This window comes from Sus scrofa, chromosome X (assembly GCF_054392235.1).
Source record: "Sus scrofa isolate SSC_HxYL_T2T_F1_AM1 chromosome X, Sscrofa_HxYL_maternal_Yorkshire_Landrace_v2.0, whole genome shotgun sequence".
Classification (NCBI taxonomy): Eukaryota; Metazoa; Chordata; class Mammalia; order Artiodactyla; family Suidae; genus Sus; species Sus scrofa.
The window spans coordinates 133125910-133137748 of record NC_139401.1 but is presented as its reverse complement, the minus strand read 5'-3'; the positions used below and the strand labels follow the sequence as shown (position 1 = coordinate 133137748).

The following is an 11839-nucleotide window of genomic DNA, read 5'->3' as shown; positions in this document are numbered from 1 at the left end:
TGGTAAGGGCAGTTTACAAGGGCAGTTTACAAGGAGTGTCGGGGCCAGAAGCCAGATTAGAGTGGGGGGGGGGGTGAGAGGCGAGGACATAGAGACATTGAGTGTAGACAACTCCTTCTAGAAGGATGGCTATGAAAACAGAAGAGAGTTCATCGGCTCAGAGGCAGCTGAGAAGGGGACTGGAGGAGGGATGTTTAACACAGGAAGATCTGGGGACATATTTATATTGCATTGCTGGGGCCAGAAGAAGAGGTTACTTCCATAGATGATAGGGAATAACTGATGACAAGCCAGGTCCCCAAGGAGAAGAAAGAGACGGACTTTACAGCACAAGGGCAGAGGCTGCCTTAGCCTGGGAAAGGAGCCTTTATTCCACTGTAAGAACAATATAGGTTGGAGTCTTGGACAACACTGTAACTTTGGGCAAGCTATGTAACTTTTTTTAAACTCCAGCTTCCCCATCTGAAAGACAGATCTGTTAATAGATCTACCTTCTATTTCTCCTTCTGCCTGTCAAAATGCTACCCTCAGTCCTGTTGGGTTAAGATCCTGCCTCACATATGAAGCCTAGACCAAGAGAGAGCTCCTCTGACCACCTGGTGTGACATGGTCATTAAAGGGCCGCCAAGAGGGTGACCTCAGACACAAGCTACTTAACCCCTCAAAACCTTAGTTTCTACATCTGTAAAATGGGGGTGATATTAGCTCTTAGCTCACAAAGCACCTGACCTACCTTGTAAGAGTTTGATCAACTGCAGGTGCAACCTACAAGGCAGACAGTAACTGGAGAGCCAGATTTGTGCTTGGCTCATCTCAGTATCTCTCACAGGACCTGTCATGGAGCAGATACTCAGAAGATATTTGCTAAATTGAACTGCACTTCATGGACCTGAAAGAAAGAGCTCAGTGATTGTCCAAAAGGTCACACAGTGGCTCTGAGACGGAGCCCTACACAAGAAAATGAGACAGCTAGTGTCATTAGCTGGCAGAACCTCATAGCTGGGCCACTCCCATCTGCCGTTTTCTCTTCTAACATTTCTATGATCTAAAAGGGAAAAAAAAAAGTACTTTTATACATTTTAGCTCTGATTCACCTCATAATTCTCTATGGCTTCAGGCTAATTTCATCGTTAGCTCCTTGAAGAGTTGAGACTAACAATGATCAGTGTTTAGCTAGATATTGTTGCAAAATCCTGGTTAATTACAATATCGGTACCATTACAAAATAATGATTCACTTTTTACATATCTCAGAGGAAATTAAAGCAATGCATAACGAGACCGAGAGCCAGATAAAGCCCTGAAAAGGTTCAAAAACCAAAGAGATGCACACAAATATGGCCCACTGACTTTGACAAAAGTGCAAAATAAATCCAATGTAGGAAGGATAGCATTTTGAACAAATGATGCTGGAGCAACTGGACAATTATAGGCAAAAAAAAAAAAAAAAACCATAGACCAAAATCTCATACCTTACACAGAAATTGACCTGAAATGGACCACGAATTTAAATATGAAACACAGAACAATAAATCTTTTAGAAAAAAAAATCAGACAAAATACTTAAGATTTAGGACCAGGCAAAGAGTTCTTAGACTTGACACCAGAAGGATGATGTGTAAAATGAAAAATCAGTAAGTTGGACCTGATCAAAATGTAAAACTCGTGCTCTGCAAAAGCCCATGTAAAGAGGATTAAAAGATGGGATGCAGACTAGAAGAAAATATTTTCAAAGCACACATCCAATAAAAAGGACTTGTATCTAGCACATACGAAGAGCTCTTCAATTCAACAATAAAAAAGAATAAGCCAATTAGAAAAACAGGCAAGAGACACAAAGATATTTTCACCAAAGAGGGCATATAGATTACAAAAATCACATGAAAAGGTGCTCAACGTCATTAGCCATCAAGGAGCGCAGACTATAACCAGGACGGGATATCACTACACACCTATGGAAATGGCTAGAATAAAAATAACAACACCGGAGTTTCCGTTGTGGCGCAGTGGTTAACGAATCCGACTAGGAACCATGAGGTTGCGGGTTCGGTCCCTGCCCTTGCTCAGTGGGTTAACGATCCGGCGTTGCCGTGAGCTGTGGTGTAGGTTGCAGACGCGGCTCGGATCCTGCGTTGCTGTGGCTCTGGCGTAGGCCGGTGGCTACAGCTCCGATTCAACCCCTAGCCTGGGAACCTCCATATGCCGCGGGAGCGGCCCAAGAAATAGCAAAAAGACAAAAAAAAAAAAAAAAAAAGAAAAAGAATAAAAATAACAACACCATCATATACCGGGAAGGCTGTGGAGAAACTGGATCACTCATAAACTGCCAGTAGGAATGTAAAATGCTACAGCCACTATGGAAAACCGTTTGGCAGTTTCCTATAAAATGAAATGTGCAAGTTCTACACAACCCAGCCACGGCACTCTTGAAGGCTTATTCCAGAGATATTAAAATTTAGGTTCCCACAAAACCCCACACATGAATGTTTAGAAAAGCTTTATGTGTAATAGTCCCAAACAGGAAGCAACCTGGGTGAATCTCGAGAGAATTATGCTAAGTGAAAAAAGTCAATCCTGAGATGATGAGTACTGAACACACCCTTTATATAACATTCTGGAAATGACAACATTACAGAGACGAAGAGCAGATTAGCGGTTTCCAGGAGTTAGGGTGTAGTCACTGGAGGGAGATGAACGGAATAAAACTGTATAGAATTTAACACACACACACACACACGTAAAAATGAAAGAATCTGAATAAGATCACTGGATCGTGTCCATATCAATATCCCAGTTGTGAAATTATACTATCATTTTGCAAAGAGTTATTGTTGAGGAAACTGGACAGAGTTTCTGAACTCACCCCCAATGCAAGGTTTTTTATTTCTCAAAATTGCATTGGAATCTACAAAAATCTCATTAAAAAGTAAACTCCAAGGAGACATTAAAAACCTAAGTATGAGAGCCACAACTTTAAGGCTTTTAGCAGAAAGCAAAGGAGGATATCTTCATGACTGCACGGTAAGAAAAGATTTATTTTAAAAAGACAGAAGGAGCACAAACCACAAAGTTAAAGATGGATACATGCGACTACAATTAAATAAAAACTCTGTGCAGCAAATAGCATTTTAAAGACATGGACAGGCAACTCCCATAAGAGGAAATCGGATGAGCATACACGTTAAAAGGTGCTCAACCATCCAAGTCATCTGAGAGATGCCTCGACACCACAAGAGGCCATTTCACATCCATCACGTTGGCAAAAATGTAAAAGGGCTGACAGCATCAAGTGTAGGCGAGGCAGTGGGACCAACAGGGCTCCCGTACACTGCTGGTTGTGTGTAATTTAGTGCAAATGGTTTAGGAAGCAATTAGGCAATACCCAGTGAAGTCAAAGATGCATATATTTTGTGACCCAACAATTTCGCTCACGGATCTATAACCTAGAGAGCGACTTGAAGTATTTTCTTGGTCATGAGTCACCGTATGAAATCATTGTCATTTGTAACCCCATGTAGATTTATAATTGAAGCAAAAGTTTTCAGCAAGAATTTGTCTCCTGCATGCAAAGCCCTCAGATATTTTCATTTTATTCTACTTAATTGTTTGATGCTCAGCACGATTAACTAAATTGATTTCATGATGCATTAAGGCAGTGCTTCTCAATCTTGACTACATATTACTATCATCTTCTTGGCTTTTAAATCTTCATTAACCAGGCCACTACCCAAACAAGCTAAATTGGAATATTTGGAAATACCAAAATGTCCATCAACAGGAAATTGGATAAATGCACTACGCTTTTTTCCTACAGCGGAAGAAGACACAGCAGTAAAATACATGACCCAAAAGAACGCAAATCAACATGGGTGCGTCTCAAGAACAGATCATGAACAAAGCAAGTTTCGGAAAAGTAACTTACAGCGCAACACCATTTTGTGAGGCTTCAAAACATGTGCAACAAAATGATATCTTTTTATGGATAGATATAGATTGAGAAAAAAATAGAGAAAGGCATGGAAATGAAAACCGCTACATTCAGAATAGCAATTACCTCGGGGAGGAGGTGGGGAGAATGAAATCCAGGAGGGGGAGGCGTAGACAGGGAACTTCAGCCGCATTATGTATTGTTTAATTACTTAAGCTGAATGGTGGGCATATACGCATTGGTGGTATTACTCCTTTTTTGCTTATTTGTATGTCTGATACATCTCATGCTAAAAAAATTCATCCTAAAGACTGGTATATCATCATGTGGAATAGAAAATGACAATTCTACATGAATATTGAGCCCTTGGGGCTAGGGTTTTATTGGTGACTTGACAGCCCAGGTCCTTTGACGCCATTGTAGAGACAAAGTCCTCCTGGTTGGCGTTGTCTTGGAGTAGAGCTGAGACGAGAACACCGAGCCCTAGGAACAAGGTCAGTCTAGGACGACACCACCATCAACAACCCCAAATATTTCCCTAGGTCAGCCGAACTCTGGGACAGGGGATGAACTAAAGCTGAGAGCGAGCAGATCTTTGTCCGGACCGTTCTTGGGTGGAATTGCACTGCTGACGTCCACTGTCTAGCTGAAGTCACTCGCCATCTCGCTGAGGGAATGAACCGCAGAGGAGCTCAAGGAGTTGATTTGGGATCCAGGACCCCTTTGAGGAGGTGGCTCGGGCAGCCGTCAAGGGTCGTGGGCCCCCAAGGCCAGCATGACGGTACTGAGTGCCCAGGGGACTTCAGAAGAGAATGAAGAAAGGAACGTGGGAGGCACCAAAGTCAAGCCCTGTCTACTTCCTCTTTTAGGTTCGGGCTCAGTCCTGCCTCCCGCACTTTCCCCCAGGGAGCAAATCTGAATCCCAGGTGGGTATCTTCTTGTCCAGGAAACAACACTATATCATTGGAGAGATGGGGAGGCTAGAGAGGGTGGCAGAGACTTAGAAGACAGACTTAACAAGGTTTGGCTACTGATATGGGGATGAAAACGGAAAGCTGTTGAGGGTGGGAGTTGAAGAAGGGTTTTCGTGGCCAATCAGTGGGTACCATTACCTGGGAGGCGGGGGCTGATGGGGAAACACATCTGGGTTGGTGATTCTCATTTTCCACCTGCTCTGTGGGTTGGGTTTAAGGATTTGGGATGCAGCTGAGTGGAGGTGTTCAAGATGCAGGTAGCTGGACAGGTCTGGAATTTAGAGGCGAGGTCTCGGTTACAGTTCTTGGTGGGGGACAAGTCGGGGTGGGGAGCAAAAACCTTTGTGAAAATGCCAGGATCCCAGCAGAAAATCGACGCATTTGACTCCGTTTCCCATACGACATCACTGCCACCACAGCTGCAGCACATTTTGCACAAATTCAGGCAGTGGAACTTGCTGGGGAGAAATTAAACCAGAAAGAATGTGTGAGGAAGACAGTGTGCTTTGATGAAATGAAGTTTGTTCCCCGAACCACTTGCCACAGCTCTTCATCTCATTTGTCAAGACCAATCTTTTTAGACAAAAAAAAAAAATGTATTTTGATCAAGTCTTTAGACACTCGGTTGGAAAAGGCTCCTTAACGGATGGGGCTGGAGAGAATAATCAGACAGCAATTTCCTTGGTCCTAGTTGAAAAATCGTGATGAGCTGAGCAGAGGTGCTTTGACCGACAATGTACAGAGCATAACTTGATGTCCATCTGACTAAGTCTTTAGCGCTCTAAATTCTTTAGAACAGCCCCTCCATGTCAGCACGCAACTTCACGGCCCTTTTTGAAGTGACAAGAATACATTAAGAGGGGCTATGTCAATCTGAAAAGTGACCCTCTCCGAGGTAGGCTCTGGTGATGAGTGACTGAGGTGAGGACACCTGATGGGGCCCTTGTTCCAAGAAAGTGTCTCCTTCAGCTTCTAGAACTTGCCCATTAGGAAGAGACAGGAAGGGCGACGCACCCTCGTTGGAGCCCAAGAACACAGCCTCCCCTGTCTGCTCGCTGGGGGACCCTGAGACGTGAGGCGAGGGGAGAATTCTCAGGGGGACCGCAGCAGCTATGAGCAGCCATATGCCACATTGTCAGCATCCAGCGAAGGGAATCAGGGGAAAATATGCTTTACCTGCTGTATCGTTTTTCTCGGGCTACTGTTCAAAAAAATAATACTAATAACAGCCCAAACTAGAAAGTGTAAACAATGGAAATTTTTGGTCTCAATCCCGGAGGCTGGAAGTCCAAGATCAAGGTGCGGGGCGGGCAGGGTTGGTTGCTCGTTTCTGGCCTTCTCCTCCCCGTGGCTCCTCCTGTCTGGTTCTTCTCCTTTTGTGAGATTAGGGCCCAGACTAACGACTTCATTTTCACTTGTTTACATCGATAAAAACACGAACCCCAAAGAAGGTCACATCCTGAGGTACTAGGGGTTGGGATCTCAACATGTCATTCAACCCATCACACCTGTCAGGCCCGCAATCTGGACCCACGGTGCGGGGCCTACGGCTGGCCAGAGACTCTGAGGCTTGGACCCCTGGGCCGGGCCACGGGGTACCCCTGGAAACCATACTGTGCCACAGGGCTCAGGTGAGGCCACAACTCAGTTTTCAGAAACTGCCAGAAGCCTTGGGCAGAGGCCCTGGGAAAGACAGCAAAAGGACTCATCCCCAGGTCTGACACCTCCCCAAACGCCAGCTCCGATGGCCTGACAGTGAGTGCAAGTGCAACGTGTTCTTCCACTTATCCAAGTACATTTCAAATCCATTTTCCGAACTGAAAGCACAGAAGGAGGAAATAAAGAGAGGTGACTCAGCTCATTACAAACTGTGATTGAAAATTACAGTAACTTGGACATATGCTAAGCCTTCTCTTTTAATAATAAAATGAAGGATCAAATGTATTGCTCAATCTTCATGCAGTTTTCTCTCTCTGAGGTCTACAGACCATCTGTTACCCCTTTTCTTCTTCTTTTAAAAAATTGTGGTAAAGTGCCCATAACATAACATTTACCATCCTCAAGTGTGAAGTTCAGTGGCGTTCAGTGCATTCCCATTGTTGGTCAGCCATCATCAGCACCATCCTGCTCCAGAATGGTTTTCATCTTCCCACACTGAAAACCCCTACCAACTGAACACGTCCCCATCTCCCCTTTTCCTACATCCCTTGGTACCCAGCATCCTATTGTCTGTCTCTGACTATGAAGACCCCCCCTTGTCTAACTCCATGGACCATACGACAGCATCGTTTCCTAAGCGGAACTTTATAGGAAAAGCAGCTGGGAGGCGGTGGACTATGCGTCGTCCTCGCAGCCACTGGCCACGTCACCTGGAGCTCTTCCTACCTCCTCTGTGCATTTCTCCTCTGTCGTGTCCAGCCCAGCACTCAGGACGCGTGGATGCCCCCCCTTCTCAGGGTTCAAATGAAAACAGAGCCATTCATTCAGCTGCCTTATTCTGAATGTTGCTGCTGTACCAGGTACGCAGGTAAACAGACTTTACCTACCTCGTCGCACATCATCCTCACCACAGCGGCCACCGTTAGCCACTGACAGACAGCGAAGGCTCAGAAAAGTCGGAATACATCAGCCAGGTTTACGACGATGACGTGGCAGAGGCACTTTGAACTCAGGGGGGCTCTCGTTCCAAAGCCTGCACTCCCTTCGACTCACACTCAACTGCAGACCGAGTCATGTCTTCTGGTTCATCTCCTCCTACCAGACTGAGCATCACTTCCGCATTGTTTAACAGCCCCCCGGCACACAGTAGGTGCTTCCAGAGCGCTTCTAGACTGGGCTGCTTCCTCGGGTCTGCTGTGTTGCGCACAGCACCCACCAGTGAGAGTCAACGGCAGCCTGGGCTTCTCACTAACATCCGCGGACTGATGTGACCTGGTTCCGTCAGGTCTGTATTTTCTTCATTGGCTTTGATGGCTTCCAAACGCAAGCAAAGCGTTTCAAAACGTAACAACTGAAACACTGACCTCTTTGCCAAGTAGAAAGTTAGTACACTGTAATTAGATGTCTACAAGCAATTTCAGCCCATTTCGTCTCGTGGATCTATAATCGCTTTCCAGTTACTATAATGACTTTATTTTCGGACCCATTTTTGCATACTTTTAAATGGTTTCCACTTGGCTCAATAGCTCTTGATCCATTAGAGCTTTTAAACTTGCCACGACAGCACAGCACATGGGTACAGCCCTACGTTCTACCAGCACTGGAAATAATATATTGCTTTCAAAATACCACCTTGGCAGAAATCGACTGACAAGCCTAAAATCACAATCTCTCATGAAGCACACTGTAGATGATGAGGGCACTTGCCCTCGAAAGTGAACACGTCATTAATTCCCCCCAAAACACTATTGCTGCGAGCCTGATCAACAGTGCTCAAGAGAAAGCAGGGTGGGGCTGTGGGTGGGACCCTCTGTTACAGTAACCGTGACAGAAGGTAACTTCTCGTAGCCCACCTCCCAATCCACGAAAGCAGGGGGCAGTGGACAAGCCAACCCCAGATGCTATTAGATTCTGACATTGCTATTTTTCATTATCATTAGGTTCAAGAGTATTACAATCAAGACAAGGGGTCCTCTAGCTTTTATGTTTACACTGTACATTTGATTATTACCGTTTTGGGTGACACATCCTAGGGGATTAAAAGGCTCAAGACAATAACCAAACAAGCAGAAAGATCTTACAACACACCAAACCCCAGGGGAGCAACGCCTCTCTCTGTGGATGCAAGATCCCCAGCCATCCCTCTAGACACGTGGTGGCCCTCCATTCCTGAGTCACCGTGAGGAGAAGTGTTGGCTGCCCCGTCCAGAGGCCATCTACTTAGAAAGGAAAGTTCTCACATGTACCAGAAACCACTCTGCTCTCCTTTGGCTCGTGTCTTACCTGTTCTTTAAAGCCAATCACATCCCTTCTCCCCCCACTGCTCATTAAGTGCAAAAGGGGGGAGAGCAGAGGAGGGGGTGGAGGGAGGGTGACGAGAGGAAGATTCCACGGGACTTTTGGATTTACTCTAAGTCTGAGCTGTCAGCAGAACAGGGACATGATCTAGACTTTATTTATATTTTTAATTAATTAATTAATTTTTGCTTCTTTGGGCCGCACCTGTGGTATACGGAAGTTCCCAGGCTAGGGGTCGAATCAGAGCTGCAGCCACCGGCCTACACCACAGCCACACCAGATCTGAGCAGCGTCTGCGACCTACACCACAGCTCTTGGCAACACCAGATCCTTAGCCCACTGAGCGAGGCCAGAGATCGAACCTGCGTCCTCGGGTTCATAATCTGCTGAGCCACAACGGGAACTCCAACACGCGGCTATATGTAGAAGGAAATATGGACAGAATTCGTTGATGGATTAGATACAGGGCATGAGAAAGGGATGTCAGGTTAACTCCAAGGTCTGGGCCTGAGCGGCTGCTACTCTCGGAGATGCGGAAGTTAGCAAGAGGGGCAGCAGACTTCACGGTCGGGTGCAGAAGTCTGGGGTTCAAAGGGGAGGCCTGGGCTGAAAATGGCAATTTGAGGGGAGTACTTGCATGGCCCTTGAAAGCCATGATTCTGAGGAAGATCAGAAAGGCAGGGAGTGCGGGCGAGGGGAGTGAGGCTGCAAGCGGATGGCCTCTCGGATGAGGGGGAGCTGTCCAAAGACAGGGAGGAGCAGCACTTCTCCTGGAAACCGGCGACTCTGGAGCCCTGGAAGCCGAGGGAGAAAACACAAGTTGTTTATTTCAGAGATCTGTCTGATTCGCAGCGCCACGTCAGAGCAGATGACTCAACCGCAGGAAACATTCTTTCACAGGGAACGAAACTGAGTGGCACTGCTACGGAGCCATGCATTCTAAGGACAAGCGCTGTCCTGCCCCAAGTTGTTGCCACAAAGGACCTTTTATACCAGCAAGCACTCACGGAGCACCGAGAAGGTGGCCCGGGGTTTTAGAGTCAGCCACACCTTGACCCGAACCTCAGTTACACTGGCCGTGTGATCTTGGACAAGCTGCTTGACTTCTTCTCTGACCCTGCATTTCTTCATTTTAAAAGTGGGCCAGGACAGAGTTCCCACTGTGGTGCAACAGGATCAGTGGTGTGGGAGCACTGGGAGGCAGGTTTGATCCCCGGCCCGGTACAGTGGGTTAAGGATCCAGCGTTCCAGCAGCTGCAGAATAGGTGACAATTGGGGTTCAGCCAAAAAAGAAAAAAGGAATTAGGCCGGGAGTTCTCTGGTGACTCGGTAGGTTAAGGATCTGGCATTGTCACTGCTGTGGCTTGGGTCGCCGCTGTGGCCCAGGTTCAATCCCTGGCCTGGGAACTTCTGCATGCTGTGGGCACTGATTTAAAAAAAAAAAAAGAGAGAGAGAGAGAAAAAAGCCATACCTCCCAGGATATTGAGAGAGTAAAAATGAGAATCTGTGCACATGTCACTTGGCACAGACTAAAAGCTCAGAGTCTTATTAGCATTTCTCTCACGAGAAATAATGAAATTTAGTCTATTATCTGAGAAATCAGTCATACCACCTTTATATTACTGAAACTGAGAGAAAAATAAACCTAAGCTACGTCTTCGAATTCTAAGATACGTGGTCTCTCCCGCTTCCATCCCCCAGCCCCTGGGGCTTCTACCCCCTTCCCCCCAGGACCCATCTCCACAGCCCAGCCAGCATGGTCTGAGCTGGGGTCTCTCCCGTTCAGCCCTCTAACCCTGGCCTTGGCTGAGTGCAGGGCCAATTTCCAGCCCCGATCCCAGTAGCTCTCGAAACATCCCTTGATGCTTATTTGAAGCTGCATGCTCTGCTGCTCAACCCTCTTGGTCTTCTTCCTGTCCTAAGGCTGTGTACTGGATCCCGATCCTCTTCTCTCAGCGTCTACACACCTGCACCGGGGAGCCCGTCTTCACCTCTACATCTAGGCTTGCCCTGTGTCCTGAGCTCCATACCCACCAACTACCCCCGGGGTGTCTTCCAAGCTTCTCCACATCCTGGCAAGCACCTCAGGTTTTACCAAGTTCTGAAACAGAATTCACTCTCTCTCCCACTGCTAAAACCACCCACTTCTCCCCTAGTCATTCCCCGCTGCTGCCCACACCAGAGACCCTCGGTGCTGCCTTTCTGTCTGCCCGCTTCAAGCCAGAAGTCCAGCTGCTTGGTGTTACATGGGGCTGGTGTGTCTCGGTCACGGACTAGAGGTGACGTTAACTCTTCCTTTTTGCTTTACTGCCATTTGGAAAGACTTCCTCCAGAAATGACCGCCCAAAGAATCTCTCCAAATCCTGGTCGTTCAAGGTGCGGTTCCCAGACCTGCTGCATTTCCAGGCGATTCTTAGGAACCCTCCGTTTGAGAAGCCCTCCCTCGATTCTCATCCACCTCCTGAGAGAAGGCGTAGAGGCACCAGGCCAGACTGGATGATGGGCAGGGGCCATGTCCTCATCTCAGGAAAATAAACACTGAAGGAAAATAAGATCTGAAAATCGATAGAAAAAAAAAAAAAAAAAAAAAAAAAACCCCAACATCCTAGAAGTCTGGCAATAAAGGTAGAACAGGAAAATAAAATGGTCAACAGACATCTGAAAAAGATGTAAGGCTCCCAAAACGCAAAGAGAAAATACAGCAAAAGTGACATGCTTGCCTTAGTTAGTTATTGCTGTGTAACTTACGACTCCCACACTGACCGGCTCACAGGAACAATGACTATCACTTAGCTCACGGTTGCTGAGTGGCGCAGCTGGAGGGTTCTGGCTCCGGCTCTAGGGCTGCAGTCATCTTCAGGCTTAAACGAAACTGGAGGACCTACCTCCAAGGTGATTCCCTCACATGGCTGGCAAGTTGGGCTGGTGGCTGGCAGATCGCACTTCCATACCATATGGACCTCCCATGGGGCTGCTTGCA

General features: G+C 46.8%; 1 long non-coding RNA gene across 1 annotated transcript; it reads right to left on the bottom strand.

Moving 5' to 3' along the window:
* Window positions 1–3014: 3014 nt before the first annotated feature.
* On the bottom strand, window positions 3015–11454 carry LOC146394824 (uncharacterized). The gene is made up of 2 exons (XR_014834860.1): window positions 9063–11454; window positions 3015–6718 (listed from the first exon to the last, which is right to left on the bottom strand). It is a non-coding gene; the product is annotated as an uncharacterized LOC146394824 (long non-coding RNA).
* Window positions 11455–11839: the final 385 nt, after the last annotated feature.